We start from the raw sequence: 26367 nt of genomic DNA on the forward strand, positions 1-26367 counted from the left end.
TAACGTCACTATTGGTTTGATGTTCATTTCAAACTCTCAGTTTAATACCCTCTCACTAGTGGTTTGTTAGCAGCAACATGTCCATTGAGAACCACTTGGATAGTTGCTTGCTGCTCTCGAGGTAATATTCGCACTTGCAGCAAGGCCGTTTGCAACACCTGTATCTTATCACTGTCTATTTCGTAACGAACATGCTCTGCGCTACCTGCCACTTCTGTTAAAAATTCTCGACCATTTCTCTTGTTACAGTGCCAGTTTCAGATACCCTTTCCAGTGTCTTGCATACAGCTACACTGAAGTATGAAATGTTACAACAAGTAACTTTGGTCAATCGAAACGCGGCCCAGCATAGCCAGGCGGTTAGAGTTCTCAACTCGAAATCCGAAAGTCGCACGTTCGAATCCCCGTCACATCTAACGTCCTCGCCCTTTCAGCCATGAAAGCGTTATAAAGTGATGGTGATGACTAGCTGCTTTCCCTCTAGTCTCACAGTGCTAACTTAGAGACGGCTTGCGCAGATAGCCCTCATGGAGGAGCTTTGACACGAGATTAAAAATAACAAAAAATAGTCAAAACGTTTATTTAATATTTAAGTACTTCGAGGCATAACTAGATCCACATCGCTATTTCTTACAATGCTATGGTTGTTTGAATCTTCCAAGCACATGCCAATGAATAAAACCAATCTAGGAAACCATTCAGGTTCAGCTGGAAAAATCTACAGAGCTATTTAAATGGCGCTTAAGTGTGTTCCAGCTGGATTGAATTGTGGTAGTAGGAAAACTAGAAGTATTAATAGCAGGAGTAAATTGCAAAATGGACTAATGTTTGGGTCCTTTTCGATAAATGTAAGTAAAGTGACAGATAAATATGTAAAAGGCCAGTTTAGGATTGCACAATGAAATTAGGAAACTGAAGGTTGGGAAGGGGTTGGTAAATATCCACAGAGACGTTTTTCGAGTCCAATAGGATCCTCCAAAAGGTTACAAGTCATCAACCACCCTCAATGATGTCTGTTTCCACCATAACGCAAGAATACTGGTGCTCCGGTTGAATTTAAAACTAGAAATGAAAAAGAGTTATATGCTTAGAATAACATCACAGTATATATAAAAAGTGAATATGTTTCCCAGTTGATTTATACAAACGAAAAGTTTCATATCAGAGACCACATTTTCCGTATAAGTTGTAAAAAAAAAAATGTCTTTAAGAATGACTTGGCTTGCACATGCACATTCATGTGAATTAAAGAAAGTTACTCTCACATGCAAATTCATGTGAATTAAGGAAATATACATATTACATATTCCTTTGATGCCAATTATGATTACGTTATATTAATTCCCGAATCTTGTTAGTGCTTAAAATAAAAATACAATTATTAACTTGGAAAGTAACAAAATTTGATCAGTTAAAGCTAAAACTACTCATTAACTTTCAATACCATTTATTTACATGAGCCACCTAATCCTTAAACTTATTACAGCTTTATCATTCAGAGGGTACATGCATTCATCTTTTCGTTTTTGTGGGTTTTTTTTCGAAACTGTAAAACAAATATGAGATCTCAAAAGAATTAATGCTGAACATTTGAAAGATATCTAGAGGTAAGTGTTGAGATTCTATGCATGTATATGAAGTGAATATATTTAAGGAATAGAACTAATGCATTATAAAAGTGTATAATTGGTCAAATATTTAGTTTGAATTTCACGCAAAGCTAATTTAGCAGTGTAAAACAGGAAGAAGGGCAGCTAGTCATCACTACCACCCACTACCAACTCTTGGACTATTTTTTTACTAACGAATGGTGGGATTGACCATCACATAATAACACTCTACGGTTGAAAGGGCGAGCATGTTTAGTGTGATGGGGATTCGAACCCGCGGCCCTCATATTACCAGTCGAGTGCCTTAACCACCTGGTCATGCCGGGCCGAAATGTGTAAAGACCGAACACAAATATAAATCTTAGTATATATATATATGTAGTGAAAAATAAATACAGAAATACGTTTTAGATATAAACTTACTAAAAGTAAAATAGAAATGAATAAAAACCAACAAATATAAGATTAAAAAAGTTATCAAAATATGTTTGATTTACATTTTTTTCTTTTTGTAACTTATTTGTTGTCAGTCACAAAGCTACACAACGGGCTATCTGCGATCTGCCCATCACGAGTATCAAAACCCAAGTTTCAGAGTTATATACTCTTAGACTTACAGCTACGTCACCGTGGTAAACGTTTTTTTTTTAAACAGCAAGCTTTTTATCCTTTGTGTGGACTTGTTCAGGTTTTATGTTGAATTATGGTGCATCAAAGTGCATTGTGTGAACTTGTTCAGTTTTTATGTTAAATGGTAGTCTCATTGTTCACTGTTTTCTTGATGTAAGGGAATAACATTCTCTAATATGAACAATGAAACGTCATGAAACTTGTTCGAGATACTCTCACTTGTCCCTGCACTTTATGTTGTGTGTTGTTCACGTATGATCCGCTGCATCAGTTTAGATCTTAATGGAAATTTAATTTGAAGAAAATTAAGCTTATGGTCAAAATGAGGGTGATCATAAAGAAAGAATGAGTGGAATTGTAATATGCAAATATTAGAAGTGTAAGCCATTCACAACAAAAGAAAATGAATTAATATTAAAATGCAGACTGCTGTCCTGGAGTAATCGTTCTAAGTGAATTGGATGTGCTCAGCTCCATTTGAACTAAATTTGATATATAAGACAGAAGGTCAGTTTAAGGACATAAGAATTTCCTCTTGTGACATCCGCATTGATTAATTTATTAAGTTAATGTTTTGAATGACTTGGCTAACAGAGATCGTGTGGAAAGAAACGAATATTGTAGGGGTTCTGTGCCAATGGAACTGTTCGTATGTGTGCGACTCCCCATAATGTTCTGATGGAGGTTATGACTGAATATAATCCATCCTAATCAGAGTTATTTCTTTATCAAAATCAGTTGATTGTAAAGTGCTATTCAAAATATCATTGTACTGTAGGTGTTCGTTATATGTCAGTTTATTATTGTATCAACATAATGTGCTTCTTCGCTCATGTAAACAATAGGTGCAATGAGGGGGAATACTTTCATAATATATTAAATAAATATATCTTTATCCAGGTATATTTCTCAACATCTTTTTACAGCATGTCTTTATTTGGCTATATGCATTACGTGAATAGAATATGAAGCTATGAAGATGGCCACTGAGTGTATCTGCTCCCGTTAAGTAGTTTGATTGTTTCATATATTAGCGCGCAAAATTACACTAGGGTTATTTGTGTTAGCTGCTCGTAATTTTAAACTGACAGGCCAGAGGGAAAACAGTTAATCAACAACACTCAAACCAACCGTTGAGCTACTCTTATTGAATAGTGGGATTTGACTGTTACGCTTACAGTGCACAAGTTACCAAAAAATGCGGAGTGTGACTGATTTGTAACAATGGTACTCGAACCGTGGAGTATCATTTCTACCGTTTGGTATGCTAGTCACGAGGCCACTCTCAATACTTCTGCTTATCCATGAGACCAATACATTAAATAAGTTATAATTCTGTTGTCACTCCATTTGGCGTGTTGGATATAGGCGGATATAGACGAACGTCCAAGTTTACTTCCCTTTCATAAACAATGAAACAAATCTCCTGATGTGTGTGTGCCAAGACCCTTTAGAAGATACTAGTAAAGCTTCAACTAATATGTAGTGCCTCTTCATGTAATGAATCGTCTTGATGGTAGACCAGTGAAGTTTCCTAGAGATGTCTAATTTCCATATAATGTTTGAAACTTAGAGAAGGTACTACTGATAGAAAATATTTCTGATGTTATTAGTGTGGCATGTTTGATAAATAATTACTTATTTGTTCTAAAACACAATAGCTGCGTCAATCTCTTTCATCTGGTTAAATTGGATTTAAATTTAAAAAAATCTTTTTGAGATTTCTTGTTATGGTGAAACTTTTTATTTCCTCGTTGTCTAAATACATGTTGTAGTACAATGTAATCCATGTAGTTCTAGAATTATTTTTACCGTGTTTATTGTTTTACATGAGTTTGTTTTGTTTGTTTCTGAATTTCACGCAAAACTACACGAGAGCTATCTGCTCTAGTCGTCCCTACTTTAGCAGTATAAAACTAGAGGGAAAGAAGCTAGTCATCGCCACCCCCCGCCTACTCTTGAGGTACTCTTTTACCAACCGATAGTGGCATTGATCGTCACATAATAAGAGGGTGAGCATGCATGGTGTTACAGGAATTCGAACCCATGACCTTCAGATTACGAGTCGAGCGCCTTAACCTCGTGGCTATGTCGGACCCTTTTACATGAGTTATGAAAAGATTGTCCATATACTGGTTCTCTCTTTTCTGATAAAAGTGTTTAGATGTAAATTAAAAGTTTCGTGATGAGACGTTTATGGACTCATATAAAGCAACACCAATCAACTCAATAGTGAGAACGACAAGAAAAAGTAGGTCCGCCACAACAAGAAACTAGATAAACTAAGATGCAAACAACAAAGAAGACGCAAACACGACGAACCGCCGACAAACCTCGTAATTAACAGATCCGACTGGCAATTAAGTAATAAAGAGATACATCTACTGAACAGAGAACTTATCTTTACAGTAACACCTAGAAATATTCCATCCGTCGAAATGAAAGCTAGTATGAAAGACCTAGTTAGAAGACTGGTGATCCACTCTACACAAACTGAAAACACCAACAAAACAACGAAAAACAACCACCAGAAAAAAGACAATTTCGACAATAATTCCACCGACAACCAATAACCCATTTTTCCAGGTAGAACTGAAAACATCTATTTCCCCAAAACATGTCAAAACAGTATCATAAACAACTTTTTCAAATAATTTTCACACAAAACCATCAACATAATTTCACAGAAAACAAAACTAAATACCAACCTCACAAGAAAAGATATTAATTCTATAAACAACTTAAAACAAGGTAACAACATCAAAATTCTAAAAGCAGATAAAGGCAATGTTGTAGTTTTAATGAACACTAATGAATAATTCAAAAAATGAACAACATCTTATCAGATACAAACAAATCTGAACTAATAGACCCAAATCCAACAAAAACACATGAAAAACAACTAAACAAAATACTACTACAAATGAAATAACCAACACATTCTCAGAAAACCTTTATTGTTACCTACGAAAGACTGACTCACGTACACCATAACTATACGGCACCCCGAAACCTCACAAACTAGATTGTGAGACTACGTTCCATAATGCCGACCTATGAATCATTTAACTAGAAATCTCCGTAAATGTATAGCGTGTGCATTTTCTAAATATGTAATATCAGCCGGCTCCTTTTTCAAAGACTCTTTTAACTTTCAATCTATTTTTAATAACGAAACCATAAAGCCTTTATGGCAAGTTTTGGTGTAATCTTCCTCTTCACAGAAGTTTTAACCAGTGAAGCCTGCAAGACAACTCTAGAGCTTTATATTCAAGACTCCAACCCATAGATACAATTCCCAGTAACCAATTAACAACCTTTATAGAATTCACTACCACCAAAACTACCTACAAAAATTGGCCTAAGTATGAGGTATCTTGTGCCACTAGTTCTAGCCAACATATTTATGACACAGATTGAATTTCAAACAATCAATTCAACCTTACACCCACCACTGTACTGGTACAGGTATGTTGATGACACAATTGCTGAATTCACATCTACAGAACACACACTTTTTTTTTTCCACGTCGTTAACTCGATATACTCCGACATTAAGTTCACCTGTGGACAGGAAAAACTAACCAAATAGCATTTCTTAACCTCAAGATCACAAAAACCGATACACAATTCAAAACAGAAATCCACAGAAAAATCACCCAGACTGGATTATGCATTCCCTGGGACTCAGCACATGAAACAAAACAAAACTCAACATATTAGGAAACCAAATAAACACAGCCACAAAACTATGTTCACCTGATAAAATTAACGATGAGATCAACAAAATAAAACATCACTTCATCAACAGCAACAAATTTCCTTCAAAAATTGTGGAAAAAATGTATACGCACACACTTAGACCAACATCTTTGTTAACCTGAAGATGACCTAGGAAGGTTGAAACATTGTTCTCTGCTTATCAATAAAAGTGTTAATACCCATATCAGCCGTTCTGAGATACAATATTCCGATTTATTAGGACTCTCTCTACATAGTCGCAACATAAGAAAATCACTATTTCTTTTACTAAAACCTAAAGTCTTCAATAAAATAGAACATATTTTTATTAGATCTTGTCGTCCTGAGTTGTTGGTCTACTTATCATACTTGGCTTGGTTTTTTGAATTTCGCGCAAAGCTACTCGAGGACTATCTGCGCTAGCAGTCCATAACTTAGCAGTGTAAGACTGAAGGAAAGGCAGCTAGTAATCCCCACACACTGCCAACTCTTGGGCTACTCTTTTGCCAACTAATAGTGGGATTAACCGTCACATTATAACGCCCTCACAGCCAAAAGGGCGACCATGTTGGGTACGACGGGGATTCGAACTCGCGACCCTCGGATTAGGAGTTGAACGCCTTAATTCACCGGGCCATGCCAAGCCGCTTACCATACTATGATATCTTTCATTTACTACATAAAAGTATTTGATGTACTGACTTTGGAAGATTTTCCTTTGATAACATAGGAAAAAACAATTTGTTAAGATGGTCAGTTAATTTTTTCTTTTGAGTGCTTCTAATTTTACTTCATCGTCGTCGTATCTACGATGTAAAATTAAAACTTTTCTTGAATTTCTAGATTTTATCATTTCCATAGTTGTTGTTACAAGCGACCATGACTGTCACTAATGGTTGCTCCCCAGTGAGACAACAGTGAATCTTCAGATTCACAATGAACACAGCAGATAGCCCGATGTGGCTTTGCTATACGACAACACACAAACACACAGATGATTTGTCTGCACTCGTTTTATTTCAACCCTGGTATCTATATTTATATATTATTTTTTCACAACAAACATAAGTTTTAAATTAATCTTCAATATAAATATGTTTTTTATAGATTGTTATCGTTGTTTGTTATTAAACACAAAGCTACACAAAAGGCTATCACGAGTTTCGAAATCCGGTTTTTATAAGTCCGCTAACATACCACTGTGCCACCAGAGGGATTTTTTTTTGTAGATTAAAAGCTGGATATAATAAAAGTACAGGGTCTTTCCGTGACTCACTGAATATGAATGCCTTATGTTAATAATTAATGATATAAAAAACGCTTCATATTTCGGACAAAGTTACATTCATGTTCTCTGCAAGTAATTATAAACAAATTTTAAGCTTGGCAGTATATTTCATTTTACCCATCACGCCCCTTGTTGGAAACAAGAATGTGGCCTAGCTAACTAATGAATGAATATTTGCTGTAAAATTATGATGAATGTTATAAATGTAGCTGCCAGTTTGACCTCCAATTTATGATCAATGCTATAAGTGTAGCCGCCAGTTTGACCTTCAATTTAGATTCCATTTCTTTAAGTCGGACAATCAATCCTTTCCTTTCCTTTCACACCTTAGATGTTTTTTATCAGATAGGGTTATTCTAGCATGACACTGAGTTATTATATTATAAAGATTTTATTGTTTTCACAACTAGTTTTATACCACTAAAATGTATAAATAAACGGCATTACTTAGTAGTTAGGGTATTCGGCTCGCAATCTATGGGTTATGGGGTCGAAACCCGTCATCAAACATCTCTACTCTCTCATTCAGTTATGAGGTAGTTATGATGTGGCATTCATTTTTAATTTTCATTAGTAAAAAACAGTCTAAGAATTGACGGTGAGTTGTGTTAACTAACTACCATACCTTTAGTCTATTCCTTCAAAATTATGGGCGACCGGTGCAGATAGCCCTCGCGTAGCTTTCCGTGAAATTCAACGATAAACAACCATATAATTAGTTTATATGAAAATTATCTCCTAGGTAGCTCAGCAGCAAGTACAAAGGCTCGTAACACTGAAAAGTAGGTTTCGATAAGTGAGTTGGATAGAGTATTGATAGACAGACCACTATACAGGTTTGCTCTCAACAATAAAAATAAAATTACAAATAATAAATAAAGTATTCAATAGATGGCGCAGTAAAATATTAATTCCAATATGTTACGTATTTTAATTATTAGTGGTTAAGTGCAAAGCTACACAATGGCTTGGCTATCTGTGCTCTGATCATCGCACAATCGAAGCCCGATTTTAATGTTATCAACCACAAGATCTTCTACTGAATCACAGAAGGAAGGAGAGGCTACGTAGTTTAAAATTAGACTACTTATGTTCGCATCGCGCATTATATGAAGAAGTAAAGTAAAATGTGCTAATTGTGCAGGCCTCAAATAACTCAACTTCAAGAATAAACAATGTTAAAACAATAACTTTTTCTAGACGCAAAACGTATATCTTACCATAAATGAAACCAAGAGTTGTTTGCTTTTCTTTCTTTATGTGTGACACAGCTAACCATATATGTACTTTTGTGACGAGTTAAATTATTCTACGAAATAAATTATCCACTAGATAAACGAAATAAATGATGAAAATTGGTAAGCCCCAAAGCCACACGAAATGGCAATAAAAAGAAAGCATTTTAAAGCAAAGCTTTGAATAATGAACAAGTTTTAAATATTTCGTTCAATCCAGGGTCGACTGTGCCCGCAAAACATGAAGTTGTCAATTCGGTTCATATCTTTGTTTTTATTACTAATGGAAAAAATATTCATATACTATAATTGTGTATGCCTCTTTAATTATGATTCATATGTATATATATTGAATATGCCAGTATATTCATGCAGTTGATGCTAGGCTTAGATAGTAGTTCAACCAACAACACCCTCATGACTTCTTGGAAACGGTCACGTGCATTAACCAAGAAAGTTTCTCCCACATGGACACCATTTTTGCCGCCATTGTCTATGATAGAGTAACGCGTGGCCGCCACTAACGTTGGATGACCTTGAAGCCTGGGCACGGCGTCGTGGGGTAGGAGGGAACAAAGTCGAGAGATACCGCTCGTGCATATATACATATATATATATATATATATGTGTGTGTGTGTGTGTATACATATACAAGTTAGACAGGAAAAATGTTAGCTTGCAAAGGGAGACAAGAAGACCAAGGGGTTTAGTTTCCTTTACTCGGCGTCTTCATCCATGTTTGATAACCCTAGTGTGCGTACCACTTCGAAGGTCCATCACACACTCCTGTCTTAACTAATCGCTGCGTGGTTTTGTTGCAGGGCTAACGAGTTTGTACTGTCAGGTTTTAGTTATTCACCAGGCTAACCTCAACAGCTTATTTTGTTTTAAGTTCAACTTTTAACACAACAAAGTGTAAAATAAAGGTAAGTTAGTGATATTTCAAACAGTCTTGTAAATAAAGCTATGTTTAATAACAAGTTTACCTACGCTCACAAACAAAGAAATTAATAGAAACAGGAGTAACAGCAGTATTAACATTGTATGAAAGTTTATTACGCAAAAATGTTATTTGTGGGAACTAGTACTTACGAAAAGCGCTTGACGGACCAACGTTTGTCAATAATAAAATTGGTTCATAATTTATAATATTAACTTTCTCGTTAGATTTAGAAAACATATTCCCAAGGATTAGGATATAATTTGACGTCGTATTAATAATGACAGCGTTTGAAAATTGATTTGTTTTATTATGTTTAGTAGAACAAACTGTAGTGTATTATCACAATAACACTGGTAGTACATAGCGATATGTACTGAAATAAAGTAATTATTTTCGGAATAAGAGTAAATAAAAATATCTAAGATGTTTCTTTTAAATCGATACTGTTAGTTTCATAAATACACTTGAATATAAGCACTGTTTAGGCTTACTCCACCGTGACTATTTGTATACGTTATTGATCGAATGTTCTTTATAATAATTTTTTATTGTACAAGATGATACGTCACATTTCAAGATTTTCGTTTCAATACTATTTAAAAATCAAGTTAAGATGTGAGTGATTAATTCGTCCAAACCCTATGTCCATCCACTGAAAATGTCCCTCCTGAAGTTAAACTTTAAATACGATTTATTTGCTTTTGGGTGTAAAGTTGCATAGTATGCAGTGTGTACTGCACCCACTGTAGGTATAGAACCCCGAATTTTAGTGTTTTAAGCCCACAGATATGATTTTCAATGGGGGATGACTATTAAACAAAGAAAAAAATCCCATGTTTTGTTCTTAAGTAACGGCTTCGTCTGTTATTGTTTTAATAGTGTTATAACTAATAATAAGCATTATAAAACCTGCTATATTATTATCATTAATTATAACTCGCGTAGTTTTTTAAACTTATATGATACTCTGCGGAATTCGCAGATATTTTGTACTGTTATAAAATCAGGAAAGTATTAATAATAAAAAGAAATAAAAAAAAAAAAATGTAACAGCGTCAACGTTTTGGGCAGTAATGCTTCTATAAGTGTACAAGTACAATGTTGTTGTGTTAACGGCTTCTAATAGTAAACATTACGCAACTGTAAAACACATTATAATTACATGCCTCTTCAGAGTTTGTTGTTGTGTAGTATTTACCACACAACATTGACGATTGTGCAAAAATTGCAAAAAGCAATTTCTGTTGTGGTACTTGTTATATCAGACTACATTTTGTGTAACCTATTAATTTGTACGCCATCTGGAGGAAGAAGGAATGGCAAGACATAAGTGGATTCCGAAACAGTTTCGAAATATGATATTTATATGCGTATGTACAATATTAACAGATGTATTTTTTATTTTTCCCTATTAAAACCCTTTAAGAGTAACACGCCGCAAGAACTAATCATTAGCAAATCCTTTTCACTGATAATCACCGTCATATATATTCAAATTAATTTTCCGTGAATCCAAAGTATACTTTTACTGCAACTATTGTGCAATTTTATTAAAGGATGTGGTTGGAAGCCGCCATTACACAGCTAACAGAGTACGTCGGGGGTGATGCGTTAACGATTTAGTGATTAACGTAAAGAGGGATAAGCTTCATTCATGTATACTCATAAATAATTTGTGCAATAACATGAACAGCCTATAGGCATAATCAGTAGCGGATTTAAGGTTGTGTAGGCCCAGGGGCTAATATTTCTTGTGGACCCTACATCCCATATAATTTTTACATAGAATAAAATTATCAATGAGCCCTGGGGGCTCAGCCCCCTCTAATCCCTACCTATATACGCCACCGAACATAATTTATTTGGCTCTAAAAAGTTTTCAAGATAATTAATATTGGCATTGCTGATTTACTATTATATGATATAAAGGATTAACGACTTAATATTAAAGAAATGCGGAGAAAGATTTGTATCACATAAACAGGTTATTGTGTTTGTAGAAAGCTAAATGTCTGTGACTTAATACAGGTTATGGTCCGGGGTTCCGTGTTTCGCTCCCTGTAACTGCTAAGAAAAAAATAATCGGGCTTTACATTTTAGGGCTGATGGGGCGTTGTAAGAAGGGTTGTAAAATCACACAATTCTATTAGATTAGTTCATGAATTGGTGATTGGCGATGTGGAAAAGCAACCTTCTCTTTAATCCGTGATGACGAGAAAACCCATTGTAGAGAAATATAAATGTAAAAAACGGCTGGTAAGGATAGCGAAAGCTCTATGTAGAGGAGCGAACAACGTTCGAGAACCTAACGATGACCGAAGAAAGTTGAAACGTTGTTCGCTCCTCTACATAGAGCTTTCGCTACTCATACCATCCGTTATTACATGTATACAACCTTCTCTCTAGTCCAGGGGTCGGAAACTTTCGGCTCTTTAACTCTCTCGCTGGTCAGTTATTGAAATAGGGGTTACATGCACTGCGTCACTTAGTATCTTGCGTTTTTCAGAGAAAAAAAAGGCTCTTGTTATTTAGGTTCCAGACCCATACTCTAGTATAGCGTTTCAAAATTAGGAACAGCTCGCATAGGTAGTCGTCAAATAGCTTTTCGCGAAACTAAAAAAAAACAATCAAACAAGTTATACTGTAATGGTTGGTAAGTTACCCAAATATTTGTAATATTATCCCTCAATTTCTGACTTGTTTTTTATAGCTCACAATCAGTTGAGTCTACCTGTTGCGTCATATTGAGTAACTTACGCTTTTGTCGGTGACAATTAATCTTCGTTGTAAACAACTAACCATTAAAGTGGTTGAAAAAACACATTTTCTATTTAAATTATGTAGAAAACTCCAGTGCTAATTAGTGGAATCAACTGCAACATTTTTTTACTGATTTTGTTGTGTTATTTTGTTACGATTCTATAACTGAAAAAACCCGTGAATCCATGACCAGTTTGTTGTATAAATAGTTTAGAATAATGTCTTTGAAAATTCAGTGTTGTTAAACTAGGGTCCATTTTCTAATTATCTATCATAACATTATGTTGCATACTTGTGCTAAACGTCGTAGCAGTATAGACAGCCTTACTTTTGAACAACTCTCCAGGAGGACAGCAGTCGAACTCTTTGAACCAAAAAAAACAAGATTTATTGTCACTTTTATGACGTGTTTATAGCGAAAATGTAGAGCGTGTTCAGTGGCATGACATTTAGAACCTGTTAGGTATTACAGTTTCAGATAGCCTGAAACTGAGTTAAATGATAATTTAAAGTTATAAGTTAAATAAGTGTCGATATGCATCTAATTTATGACCCTTGCAAACAAGATTAATACACACATTTTCATTTTAAATATAAATATATATTTAAGTAAACAAAGAATAATAATTCCGTTTACGGTAAGTTGCAGCTAGTCGTGTTCCAGTTGCGTGGTGTGCAAAGTGATTTGTTTTATAACAGGTGAATATCCACGAACACAAGTATCAGTGGTAAAAGCTGCCTAAGTAACACAAGCAAGTGTACTGAACATAACAAAGAAAAAGTACAGTCAAATTTATCGTTTGTTACACATTTCCTATTTTGTGTTTGCTTTAGTCGCATTTTTATCCTTGCTAATTGGTATGGCCCATTTGTGTAACAGTAATTTGTATTTAATACAAGGCGTTCGTTGGTTGTGTGTTCCTTGCTTATATACAAACAATCTAAGAATTTTAAAATTATAACAAAGCTTCTTCATATACAATATGTATAGTTTGTTTTCTGTCTATGAACAAATTAAGATTTTGAGGTGACCTCACACTTAAACACCCTACATTTTATTGACCACGAGAAACATATGGTTGTTTGAGAAACAATTCAACAGGTTTCATACTGTGACCTTGAACACTTTTAGAATATTCAACATTGTCTACAACATCAACCTGCAAATATCGTTTGAGATTAGCTTAATAGCCTGGGAGTAATTAATCAGGAGGCTTTACAAAATAGAAACAGGGTTAAGTTCAATATTGACCCTCTTGGGATATTTCCCATAGTTCATCTTATTTACATACAACTGTTGTTTGAGATTGCTCCAATAGGCTCGGAGGCGTCAGGGTGCAAGCAAACGCACAAATCGTCTTTATCACTATGCTTGGGCCCGGCATGGCCAAGCGCGTTAAGGCGTGCGACTCGTAATCCGAGGGTCGCGGGTTCGCATCCCCATCGCACCAAACATGCTCGCCTTTTCAGCCGTGAGGGTCAATCCCACTATTCGTTGGTAAAAGAATAGCCCAAGAGTTGGCGGTGGGTGGTGACGACCAGCTGCCTTCCATCTAGTCTTACACTGCTAAATTAGGGACGGCTAGCACAGATAGCCCTTGAGTAGCTTTGTGCGAAATTCAAAAACAAAACGAACAAACAAGATTGTACTTTTTCTCTGTTAGCCATGGAAGTTATCCGTTTTCATACATTTTGGGTCTTTAAAACAAATTGTCGTTAATTCTTGCTTAGTATTCTCTCTTCTGAAAGAGTAGACATTTTGTGGAATGGCCACATTTGGAAGATATCAAGGATTATTGCTTGATTGTTTGTTTGTTTTTTTTAATTTCGCACAAAGCTACACAAGGGCTGTATGCACTAGCCGTTCTTAATTTAGCAGTGTAAGACTAGAGGGAAGGCAGCTAGTCACCACCACCCATCGCCAACTCTTGGAATACTCTTTTACCAACGAATAGTGGGATTGACTGTAACATTATAACGCCCTCACGGCTGAAAGGGCGAGCATATTTGGCGCGATGGGGATGTGAACCCGCGGTCCTCAGATTACGAGTCGCACGCTTTAACACGCTTGGCCATGCCGGGTCTTTTATTGCTTGAAATTAGCACAAAGCAACACACTAGGCTATCTGTGTTTTGCCCACCACGGACATCGAAACCCAGATCCTGGCGTTGTTAGTCCGCAGACATATCGCTGAGCCACTAGGGGATGGATACCAAGCTAACTAGATTAAGACCAACCTAATTCTTAAACTATGATAGTAACCTATACCTGTATTTAGAATTAAAACGTCAACGAGATGATAATTTGTTGATTATTTTTTTATCAAGCTTTTTTATTTTTTTGAAATTGAATTCCTCTTTGTCCCTACCACAAGCACGTCATAATATATTGTTATATTTTATTATTTTATTCATTACTCATTATGGAGATAAATAAGAGTAGAGCGTGGCTGTAGTGGCTAATATGTTGGAGTGAATTTCAAATTCCAAGACTCGAGTCTCGATGCTGCTGAACACACTCCGCACTTTCAGTTGTGAGTGAATTATGAAGAATAACAGTTTATCTCGGTATTCTGTTCAAAGCGAAACAAAAGTCATCCTAATGGCGATGGTTACATGCCAGAAAATAATTGGACTTCAAGTGTAGAAAAAAGTTGAATCTTTGGCTTTGGATTTAATATCAAATATTCAGAATAAGAATGTGATTTACCTGAGCAGCCTATCACTTAACTATTTAATGCATGCACGGATAAAAGGCCTTTTAAGTTGAAAATTCCACTACCTAAGATCACCATATTTCATTTTAGAAAACGTAACTGCCGTGAAAGAGTTTCTTCTATTTAACTTTCGAGCTATTATTCAATTAAGCTCAAATTTATCCACGCAACAAAACTCCAAAGCACGTCGTAAACTAAACTAATAAAAGAAATTTCAGCTCGCATACATATATTCTCTCCATAACTTTATGGGGTGGTAAAACAGTGATTCATGTTAATAATACGATTTTAACTTTTAGCAATTATTAAACGTACAATCAACACGCAAAACAACAACAACAACAAAAACGACTTTGCACGTCGTTAAATGTGGATGTTAATGTATATCTACGTTGTGGTTAGCAGAATAGTGCAATATAATAGTTTGATTTAAATTTCGCGCAAAGATACATGCTAGCCGTTCTTAATTTAGCAGTGAAAGAGTAAAGGAAAGACAGATGACTATTTATCACCTTCCACCGCTAGCTTTTGGGCTACTATTTTAACAACGAATAATGGGATCGACCGTAACATTATAAAGCCCCCACAGCTTAAAGGACGAGCATGTTTTGTGTGGCGGGAATTCTAACCCGCGATCCTCATATTGCGAGTCTAGCGCCCTAACCTTCTGTTCCTACCCTGTCGTAATATAATAGAAACACCGGTGAAGCAGAGATCGTGAAACTTGCGGTTAAACTCCGAAACACGAGTGAGCGCAATTGGAGCTCAGCAGCTAAACGAAGTAATACAAAAAACTAGTTGAAATTATGACAATTGTTCTCGAACTTTCTTCTTTCCAATTTTATCTTTGGATAACATGTTAAGTAGTTAAGAAAATATTTGAAATTTCTGTTAATGCAAAGAGTAAATGGTTCATTGTTGGCCCCAATTTTTTGTAAAAATTCAATACCGCGAATTGTTGCCTAAATTATTTTTGGTATAACATTAATTTCTTATATATTTTACAATTGTGATATGCATGTTATTTAGGAAGATATATTAAAAGCTTCACGCTTGAAAGAACCATGTAAAAATATTCTTAAAAAGCAAAACAGGAATAACAATAACAACACACAAACTGATAGTTGTTAAAATTCTTATCTATGTTTCCGTTGCTCGTTATATGAGTTGCGTTTTAAATGCGTGAGCTGTAAAAAAAGAAAGACAGACAGACCCATGGACGTAAACCTCGGAGATATTTATTTTTTCTATATCCAGAATTATGATTTAATGTTTCAAATTATACTTTTAACTGATTTTGAAATCCATCCTTTTCTACTTCAGAAGTCAATTTTTCGTGTCTCAATTTAACTATTTGACGCCGTATTTTGATGGCCTTCTAGTGACTTTTTTTTTTTTTTCATAACTGCATTTCACCGACGTTCACCCAAATTTTCAGTTTGGATTAGATATTGTTTATGCAATGAATTTTTTGTTTAACACTTATTTTCAAGAAGAATGGTGCGACGATAAAATTCAGTCGTAAATAAAACCGCTTTTTCTTTATTATCCGAAAGTAGAATTTAACAGGCTGAGCGAAGAGAAACAAGGCAGTTGCGCGCATTTTATCTTTTTTTTTTTTCTCTCTCTCTCTCTTCATTATAGTTAATTCCATGTGGTCGTCAAGTGAACAGATAAACGAGCTACTCTACTGAGCCACTAATATTCATGTACACGTATATCACTCGTTAATCAGGGATGTTTGTACTGTGCGTTCAGTAAATTCAACAGCTACAAAGCGTGTGTTTGCCTTGATGCGGGTGGGTGGAAGGAGGTGAGGGTAGTACAACGATAATTTAAGCCACATATATGCTCTTATATTGTACGGACAAACAATTTGGTTGATAAACTTTTTATTGTGCGAATGAAAGTAGATTTCGCAACTAACAAGTTACATGATTTATTTTTCTCTTATGGATTACTTAATTTATGTATACGTTAGTAAGGTATGTGTATAAAAGTCGTATGGTTGACTTGCATGATTAAATCACATAAAAATTATACTGTGGAACTATTTTTTGTCTAGCTATTATTTCCCACAGTTTGAAATGTCAGATATATTTTTATGCGTTCCGAGTAATTACACAAGTTGCGAGAAATACTTGCTATAATTTTACCTTTTTGTTATTTCATATTAAATTGATTGTTTGTTTGTTTGTTTTTTTTAAATTTCGCACAAAGCTGCTCAAGGGCTATCTGTGCTAGCCGTCCCTAATTTAGCAGTGTAAGACTAGAGGGAAGGCAGCTAGTCATCACCACCCACCGCCAACTCTTGGGGTACTCTTTCCAACGAATAGTAGGATTGACCGTCACATTATAACGCCCTCACGGCTGAAAGGGCGAGCATATTTGGCGAGACGGAGTATTAAATTGAAAAGCAAAACATGCCACCAGCAGAATATATAGATATTTTATACAACTAATTATCTTATATAAGAAATTGAGGTAGGTTTGTAACAGTAATTAAATAAGTTATTTTTGTTTCCAAGCAGTTAACTACACAGTTTGAAATTTCAACTTCAGTTTTATTTTTATTTTTTATGTTTGTGTTTTTTTATATTAAAATAACACGAACAACGGCAAATTCATCACTTGTGTATTCAAGAAAAACCTAAAATGTGGACGGGAAATTACGGATTTTCTTCGATGTAAAGGAGAACAAAACAGTTATGTCGAATGACCGAGATGTATGTTTTAATATAGTTTTATTTATTGAAAGTATTACGTTTTATTTAAAAAGAAGTGGATTGGTACTATTTGAATGTGGAATGCCACAGATTGTTGCTTAGTAATGCGATTGACTTTGTTTTGAATTTCGCGCAAAGCTACACGAAAGTTATCCGTACTAGCCGTTCTTAATTTGTTAGTAGAAGGTAGTCATCACCACCCACCGTTTACTTTTGGGGTAATCTTTTACCAACGAATACTTGGATTGATTGTGACGTTATAACTACGTGGGCTGTAAGGGTGAGCATGTTTGGTGTGACGGGTTTCGAATCTACGACTCTTATGTTGCGAGTCTAGTACACTAACCACCTTGTTAGTTTTCTTTTTCGGAAGTGTACATGCATAAGAAATATATGTATACATATATAATCCCGACAGAAGTAGCCGGTCAACAGTAAAATCACCAATAGTAATAACTTCTAACGTTATGTACCATCCAGCGAAGGGAAATTTTTGTCTAATCTTTTCACATGTATTTAACTCACCATTACGTACGTAGTGTTCGGTACATGACAGTATAGTTGTCGCAAATGTATATATATTTTTCATAATTATGTTGATATATAGTTTGAAGTTTTGGAAATTCAAAATATTAGATTCTCATAGCGCCCTCCGGTGTTGGTTCATATTCTAGAAGTTATTACTGTTCATTTTAATACACCGGATGTTTATGCACATAATTTTAGAAACTCTTAAAGGAATTGGCTTTTCCTTCCTATCTATGTGTATGCATGTATGTATGTGCGTACACACACGTATATATACGTAATGAACTTAGCAATACTTACAAGTACTGCATATCTATACATGCACGCGCATGATATATACACACACACGCACGCACGCACGCACGCACATATAACGAGCTTAACAATATTCAGAAATATTTTAAAGCAATATATTACAATATTATTGGAAAAAAATGAAATTGTTACTGGGAAAATAAATAAAAAGTCTTGGATATTCTTATTGTAATCATTTTGAGGGGCATGAAAACAACTTAATGTTTTGTTTTGTTTAATTTCGCGCAAAGCTACACGAGGGCTATCTGCGTTAGCTGTCCCTAATTTAGCAGGGTAAGACTAGAGGGAAGGCAGGTATAGTCACCACCAACCATCCAGTGGGACTGACTGTCACATTATAACGCCCCCTGGCTGACAGGGCGAGCATGTTTGCGACGGGGATTCGAACCAGCGACCCTCAGATTGCGAGTCGAACGCCTTAAACCACCTAGCCATGCCGGGCCACAAATTAATGGAAAAGAAGTAAAACTTGAAGACAAGTGTGTATATACAGTAAAACCTGTATTTCTGGCTTTGATATAGCGAATATGCATTTCCTTAATTATATATAATTTTTGAGTAGAACGTTATACTTGCTTGACTCAATGGAGTGTGTTTGTGTGTGTTTTTATTATAGCAAAGCCACAACGGGCTGTCTGCTGAGCCCACCGAGGGGAATCGAAGTAAGACGTTTGTGAATAAAGTTATTATACTGTTTATGCTACATTTATTAGAATAAGAACAAAAATGGACATTCAAAATATACATAAGCACACAAATTTTTTTGGAGAAAGTGTCCAACTGTTTCGGTTTTTTAATGGGCTTTCTCATGCGGTTAAAAGAGAACTCCAATTCTACGGCCTTTTCATGAAGTTCATTTTTACATACAATTTGATAGCGTTAATATAACCTAACACTTGCGATGAAGTAGGAATTTCTATTTCCTCACTATCTTTTCCATTTTGTTCATCTTCTGAATCTCTCGTACTGTAACCATCTTGCGATTCTGTTATAGATTTTTAAATCAATTTCATTAGTTTCTGTTAAAACATTTTTGTCAACGTTCACAAACTTTCCGCGTTCACAGAATCATCTGTATCGGTCTTCTCAATCATTGTTTATATTTCACTAGAATCGTCATAAAAAAAACAACTTCTCCACAATCCTCACCATAAATCCACAGTTTCGAAAACGCTTTATTACGCGTTTGATTGAATGACTTAAAAATGCAATTGCATCTAACACGTAAGTTTTCATGGTCATCTCAAATGCCCTCTTACAGTCGTCCATATTTGCAATAATATGCTGAAGTATCAATTTTCTCTAGTTCAATTTATACACTGTATAATTCCATTATCTAGTGGCTGTAGTGATGTTGTACATGGAGGTAGAAAGACTAAATTAACTTTTGAAAGTTTAAACAAATTATTAATTAAACAAGAATTTATTAATTAAATGAGAAATTAATATTTAATCAAAAACACTTTTCTTCCCTTACTTTGGTTCTAATCCTACTTGTTGATAGATGAGGTAGGTGAAAGATAGTTTTCCGTCCGCATTACGCAGGTTCCATCATATAGAGGTCCTTTTATAAGAGAAATCTTAAGATAATGCTGCAAAACTTTGATATTTTCGGCTTGTACAGGTTTCCGACCTATGCAGTTTCTGGCTTAGGTGTAACTGTATATATATTTTTAAAATCCCCAAGCAACAGTAAGTTTATCGAATTGTTGCTGTCTCATTTGTTTTTGTGACTATCCTATAGATTCCAGATCGAGTGAGAGGATCTCCTACGTCATTGCTTTTCACTAAATATAAGAGGACGACGTTACAATGATATTTTTTTTCAGAATAATTGTTATACCTCAAACTACGTCAAAATGACATAAACAATTGATACACGACCTTCAGTAAAAAGCTCATGTTGCTATGTTAGCAATCGTCCTTTATTAACACTTCTACACAATTACAATATTCCTTGTTAAACTTGAATTTTTTTATATATAAACAGTTATAAATGTGCCCTGGGCATTATTGCATTGTATACGTTACTTTGCTAATTAAGAACCATGTGACTCGTAAAATGAATGCCACTCGTGAAAACATTTTATCTTTACTGGGTTTTGCAATAATGTATTCTAAAGATGACTAGTATTGGTATTAAAACATTAATTAAAATAAAGTACAGACCTTCTTAGGTCACCTTCAGGTTTACAAAGAGGGTTTGAAACTGCTCTTTATTCCTGCTTATGCAAACAGACTCACGCACACCACAAACTATGCGGCACCTCCAAACCCGATTGTCCACTACGATCCATAATATCGAGCTATGAATAATTCAATTACATCCTTCGTAAATACATAGTGTAGACATTTTCTCAATATGTAACATCAGCCGGCTCCTTTTTCAGAGACTCTTCCAACTTTAAATTTATTCTTGATCAACGAAACCATAACACTTTAATGGCAAGTTTTAATGTAATCTTCCTCTTCACAGAAGTCCCCACAAATGAAACCTGTAAAATAACTTTAGAACTTTATATCCAAGACCCTAACCCATTAACACACATCCTAGCAACCCAATTAGCAACTCATAGAATTCACTTCCACCAAAACTAACTTTATCTTCAACGACCAAAGCTACACACAAATGAATGGCTTAAATGTGTGTAATCCAGTGTCACCAGTTCTTGCCAACATTTTCATGACACAGATTGAATCCCAAGCGAACAAGTCAGCTTTACACCCATTACAATACTCGATTCACATCTCAGAATACACACTTAGTTTTTCAACCACGTTAACTCCATGCACTCCAACATTAAGTTCACCCGTGAACACGATAAAACTAACCAAATAACATTTCTCAACCTCAAGATCACAAGAACCGATACACAATTTAAAACAGAATTCCACATAAAAAATCACCCACACAGGATTATACATCCCCTGGGACTCAGCACATGAAACAAAACAAAAACTCGACATATTAAGAAACCGAATGAACAGTCGCAAAACTATGCTCACCGATAAAATTAATGATAAAATCAACCAAATAAAAGAACATTTCATCAACATCAACAAATTTCCTTCAAAAGCCGTTGAAAAAATGTACACATACACACCTAGACCAACAACAAGTAAACAATAATAAATCCAAAGAAACTAGAAACTATAAAATCTTACACTGTTCCATACCATGTATTCCTGAAATTAGCGAGAAATAACCAACTTTTGAAGAAAAAACTTATAACATTCCAGTAAACGCTAAATTCATTCAAAAATCATGTAAAAAACTAAAATCCATGCTATGTAAAAACTACACTGACAAACATTAACACCAGCATCATACTATAATGAAACTCTTACTTATATGATACTGGAAAAACTTTATTATTATGCAATTGGCAATACCCAACTTCGCGAAATTTTTATCTTGTATACATGTACATTTGCAATAGGGATCACGATTTCCCCGTTTCACCTCTGTTTCCCGTCACGTAGAACTTTATTATTTTCCATTTTCATGGTACAGATATGACGTTACGCACAGATCTAATGCACTGGCGCCACAAGTAATCGGCTAGTTATTTATAAAATGCGATGCAACAACTACCACGCCTTGTACATCAAAGAAACAAACAGAAAATGGAAATCGGATTCAGAGAAGACAGATATTTTCCACATTTTTGAACACTGCAAATCATATAAGCAGAACATAACCGTGAAAAACACCAGCATACTAAGTCGGGAAACAAATACAAACAAACGCGTAATCAAAGAAGCCCTATTTACACAAGAACTCGAACCAAAATGGAACTGATATAAAGGAACACCTATATATGTATATTATCTAATAATCTAACTGCAATGATCAATTTCAAACTATCTTGGTAAACCTTAACATGGCCAGGTGGTTAAGGCACTTGACTCGTAATCTGAGAGTCGCGGATTCGAATCCCCATCGCACCAAAGATGCTCACCCTTTCAGCCGTGGGAGCATTATAATGTAACGGTCACTCCCACTATTCGTTAGTAAAAGAGTAGCCCAAGAGTTGGCGGTGGATGGTAACGACTACCTGCCTTCCCTCTGGTCTTACACTGCTAAATTAGGGATGGCTAGCGCAGATAGCCCTCGTGTAGCTTTGCGCCAAATTTAAAACAAACTAAACCTTAAGATGACCTTAGAAGGTCGAAATGTTGTTCTGTACTTTATTTAAATTAAAGTTTTAATATCCATACTAGCCGTCTTCAGAATACATTTTTACTTCAAGTGGTTTTCACGTCATCATGAGGTTTTGCAATACTTATTTATGTCTTTTTACTGTTTTATTTACGAAACCGATTACAAGTATCAGCTACATTGTAACTGTTTTATACAAATCTCATTTTGTGGAAAGTAGATGTCCCTAAGTGATATTTCTTCACTATTGATATATAGTTCTATACTAGCGACACCTTGTAATAATTATCTCAATGAAGAATAATCACGAGTGAAATGTTAATAATAGGCCTGTGACTACATCTTTTCCTTCCTGGATGCTCATATACATTATTATGAAAGCGAGTAAAAACGTTTTTAATCAATACATTTCGTAAAGTGTATGAGAGCGAGTAAAAACGTTTTTAATCAATACATTTCGTAAAGTGTATGAGAGCGAGTAAAAACGTTTTTAATCAATACATTTCGTAAAGTGTATGAGAGCGAGTAAAAACGTTTTTAATCAATACATTTCGTAAAGTGTATGAGAGCGAGTAAAAACGTTTTTAGATCAATACATTTCGTAAAGTGTATGAGAGCGAGTAAAACGTTTTAATCAATACATTTCGTAAAGTGTATGAGAGCGAGTAAAAACGTTTTTAATCAATACATTTCGTAAAGTGTATGAGAGCGAGTAAAAACGTTTTTAATCAATACATTTCGTAAAGTCTATGAGAGCGAGTAAAAACGTTTTTAATCAATACATTTCGTAAAGTGTATGAGACCGAGTAAAAACGTTTTTAATCAATACATTTCGTAAAGTGTATGAGAGCGAGTAAAACGTTTTAATCAATACATTTCGTAAAGTCTATGAGACCGAGTAAAAACGTTTTTAATCAATACATTTCGTAAAGTCTATGAGACCGAGTAAAACGTTTTTAATCAATACATTTCGTAAAGTCTATGAGAGCGAGTAAAAACGTTTTTTATCAATACATTTCGTAAAGTCTATGAGACCGAGTAAAAACGTTTTTAATCAATACATTTCGTAAAGTCTATGAGACCGAGTAAAAACGTTTTTAATCAATACATTTCGTAAAGTCTATGAGAGCGAGTAAAAACGTTTTTAATCAATACATTTCGTAAAATCAACAGGAAAAACATCATGTGCTTTAGAACATCGAATAGTGAATACTGTCAGCCTGTGGTCTGTATTGATTTAAACCAGAAATTGTATCGCGTTGTGTTAAAATATATGACGTTATGTATATCGTTAGTTGAAATTAAACGTTTTCAATGAACCAGTGAAGTTACCTATTTCCTGAGGGACAACGATCAATTTCAATGTGTTTATTACAGGTCTACTTCCTCTTCATGGGGTTTTGACTTTGCCTAAATTTCGTCAGCTATTGTTTGTAAACGTAGACATAAAAACTAAACCAGAGTAAAGTTTGTGAGCCTACGCTCTACTAAGCATACATCTATTTCACTACTTGAATGTATTTCGTGAGGCCGATACTTAAACATCTAGGACGTTTAATATCAACACTTCTTTGAAAAAAAAACGGAATTTGTTGTATTATTATTATTATTAAAAAGAAACACTGGACCACACTTTTAGAAATATGGAAAAGGAGTAATAAATTTCCCATACTAATGTTCTATCACAAAGATGACATTTTATTTGTTACATAAATATACATGTTTACTGCGCTCGCGATAACAACGTAGTCAAATGAATAAAATGAGTTTGCATGTTGTTAGTAAACACGTCGTAGTCTCTTCTTGAAATAATGCTGATTTTACTGTAATCTACGGGCCTTTGTTTAACGTGTTGTTTAATAGGTCACGTCGTTTATTTGGTAATATGTATAAGTAGTCGTGACAGTTGCAAGCTCACGTGTGCACCAGTCCTGAAAGCTGCCCCAATAATGTGTGGTCCATACTGCATTTGTTCATAGCGTTGCAGTTTGGGAAACAGCTGAATGCGATATCGACGTTTCGGTATCTATAATCGTTTCGTGTCAGCTTACTTCTAAATGATCGTTAGTAAGAGTAGTTCTTGAAGGCAGCTCTTGCTTTCATCTGTCTACTGTGTGTATACGTTTTGAGTTATGAACTAAAATTCAGTTTAACGTTAGTTTTATTCAAGTAAAACGCCTTAGGTCATAGGTGTATGTATTCATTTACTTTCAGTAGTATTATCATAGATGTTGTCGTGTGCTTTTTAATGTCCAGTTAAACCGAAATTATGATTTTGCTAGCATTAACTAGTTATTTAAAGTAAACTAAGCCTACTAGGATTAGTTTTCTGTTTATGGGAAATCTAATTTAACCAATACAAAACTACTATACATCTATATATTTCTGTATATGTGTCTGTATCTCAAGAGATCTATGCCATTCTCACCGGGTGGACCTGGATATGAAGATGTTAACCAATGATATATGGGTATGTTAAATATGTGAGTTTCTTGTAATACTAAGTACATTGTAGCTTAGAATTGTCATGTTGGAATCTTTCCAAGTCTCCTTTAACTGCTTCCAAATATAACGATGTATTATGTATTAAAAATAAGCTTGTTATGTTTAATGTTTACGTAGTTGTGTAAATATTTGGTAAAGACAAAATTATTTAGTTTTCTGTTTTCGTAAGTGAAAGTGAACAAGCTAAAGCTAGAATTGTGTAAAGGTATGTTGAGTTATGTAACACTATTACTTCCTTTCCAAGTGAATTAGAAAAGTTATCTGTGGAAAATACGAAATATTAACCATTTTGCCTCTTCCGTTTCGTAATTCAAGTTTACAGATTGAAAAGAGGAGGGGGCGGTTTTCATTCACAGTATTGATATTTAATATACAGAGTGAGTGGTATTTCAGTGGTATGAAGACGTCATATAACAGTTGAAGGCTTGAAGCGTTAAGTAAGTGATCTCTGATATTCAGTTTTACTATTCTTTATTCAGCTTCGTTGCCCAAAAGATCTTTTATACTATATAAGGTTGCATATTTTCTGCGTACGCTAATGTTAGGAATTTACTGTACATTTCTCTCTCTCTCTTTTTTCCTGAAACGCTGGAATGTATATTATAGAAAATGGATCATATTGAACGTTAGAAGGTTGAAAATAGATCATAACTGAACGTTAGTGGGTTGAAAATTGATTATTGTTGAGGGGGGGGGGTGTTCTTGAAACTGGATGGCATATTTTTTATCAAATATTTTCTGGTGTTATGATATTATTTTACGTTTGTTTGGTTGTATTACTAACTGGGAACAACCGGTAATGTTTTATTAATACCGAAAGATATTCCACTAAATTTGATGTGAAATTGATTTGAAGCAAATGTATTTGCATGTACGATGACATGTAAAAAATACTGTGCAGTATACGTGTTTTCTTATAGCAAAACCCCATCGGGCTATCTGCTGAGCCCACCGAGGGGAAGCGTACTCCCTGATTTTAGGGTTGTAAATCCGTAGACATGCCACTGTACTAGCGGGGGGTAAACTGTGTAGAATTCTTTTATAGTGTAAATATTACTGTTGTTTGAATAATTATATATAGTGACAAATATACAACACAAGTATTGTTTTTTTTATTGTAATACGTGATAAGTACTGTATTTGTTTCTTCTGGCAAAAACGAATCTCAGCTAAAAGAATGCTTGTTAATGCTTTTCAGGAATTATTA

The 26367-nt window shown here is 34.8% G+C and overlaps 1 protein-coding gene and 1 long non-coding RNA gene across 16 annotated transcripts in view; one reads left to right on the forward strand and one right to left on the reverse strand.

Moving 5' to 3' along the window:
• Positions 1-8986: 8986 nt before the first annotated feature.
• The window catches only part of LOC143229312 (C-terminal-binding protein-like), a 50563-nt gene continuing 33182 nt past the window's right edge, over positions 8987-26367 (forward strand). For 5 of the 15 annotated variants that reach the window (XM_076461464.1, XM_076461472.1, XM_076461462.1 and 2 more), the window contains exon 1: positions 9022-9430. The gene's annotated coding sequence lies outside the window, so the exon portion shown is untranslated. Of the gene's footprint in view, positions 9431-25064; positions 25126-26367 lie in introns of all 15 variants that reach the window. The other 10 variants (XM_076461480.1, XM_076461482.1, XM_076461485.1 and 7 more) reach the window with 6 other exon arrangements.
• LOC143229307 (uncharacterized) lies at positions 19177-21882 on the reverse strand. The gene is made up of 4 exons (XR_013015785.1): positions 21671-21882; positions 20663-20988; positions 19971-20280; positions 19177-19478 (listed from the first exon to the last, which is right to left on the reverse strand). It is a non-coding gene; the product is annotated as an uncharacterized LOC143229307 (long non-coding RNA).

This window comes from Tachypleus tridentatus, chromosome 10, assembly GCF_004210375.1.
Source record: "Tachypleus tridentatus isolate NWPU-2018 chromosome 10, ASM421037v1, whole genome shotgun sequence".
Classification (NCBI taxonomy): domain Eukaryota; kingdom Metazoa; phylum Arthropoda; class Merostomata; order Xiphosura; family Limulidae; genus Tachypleus; species Tachypleus tridentatus.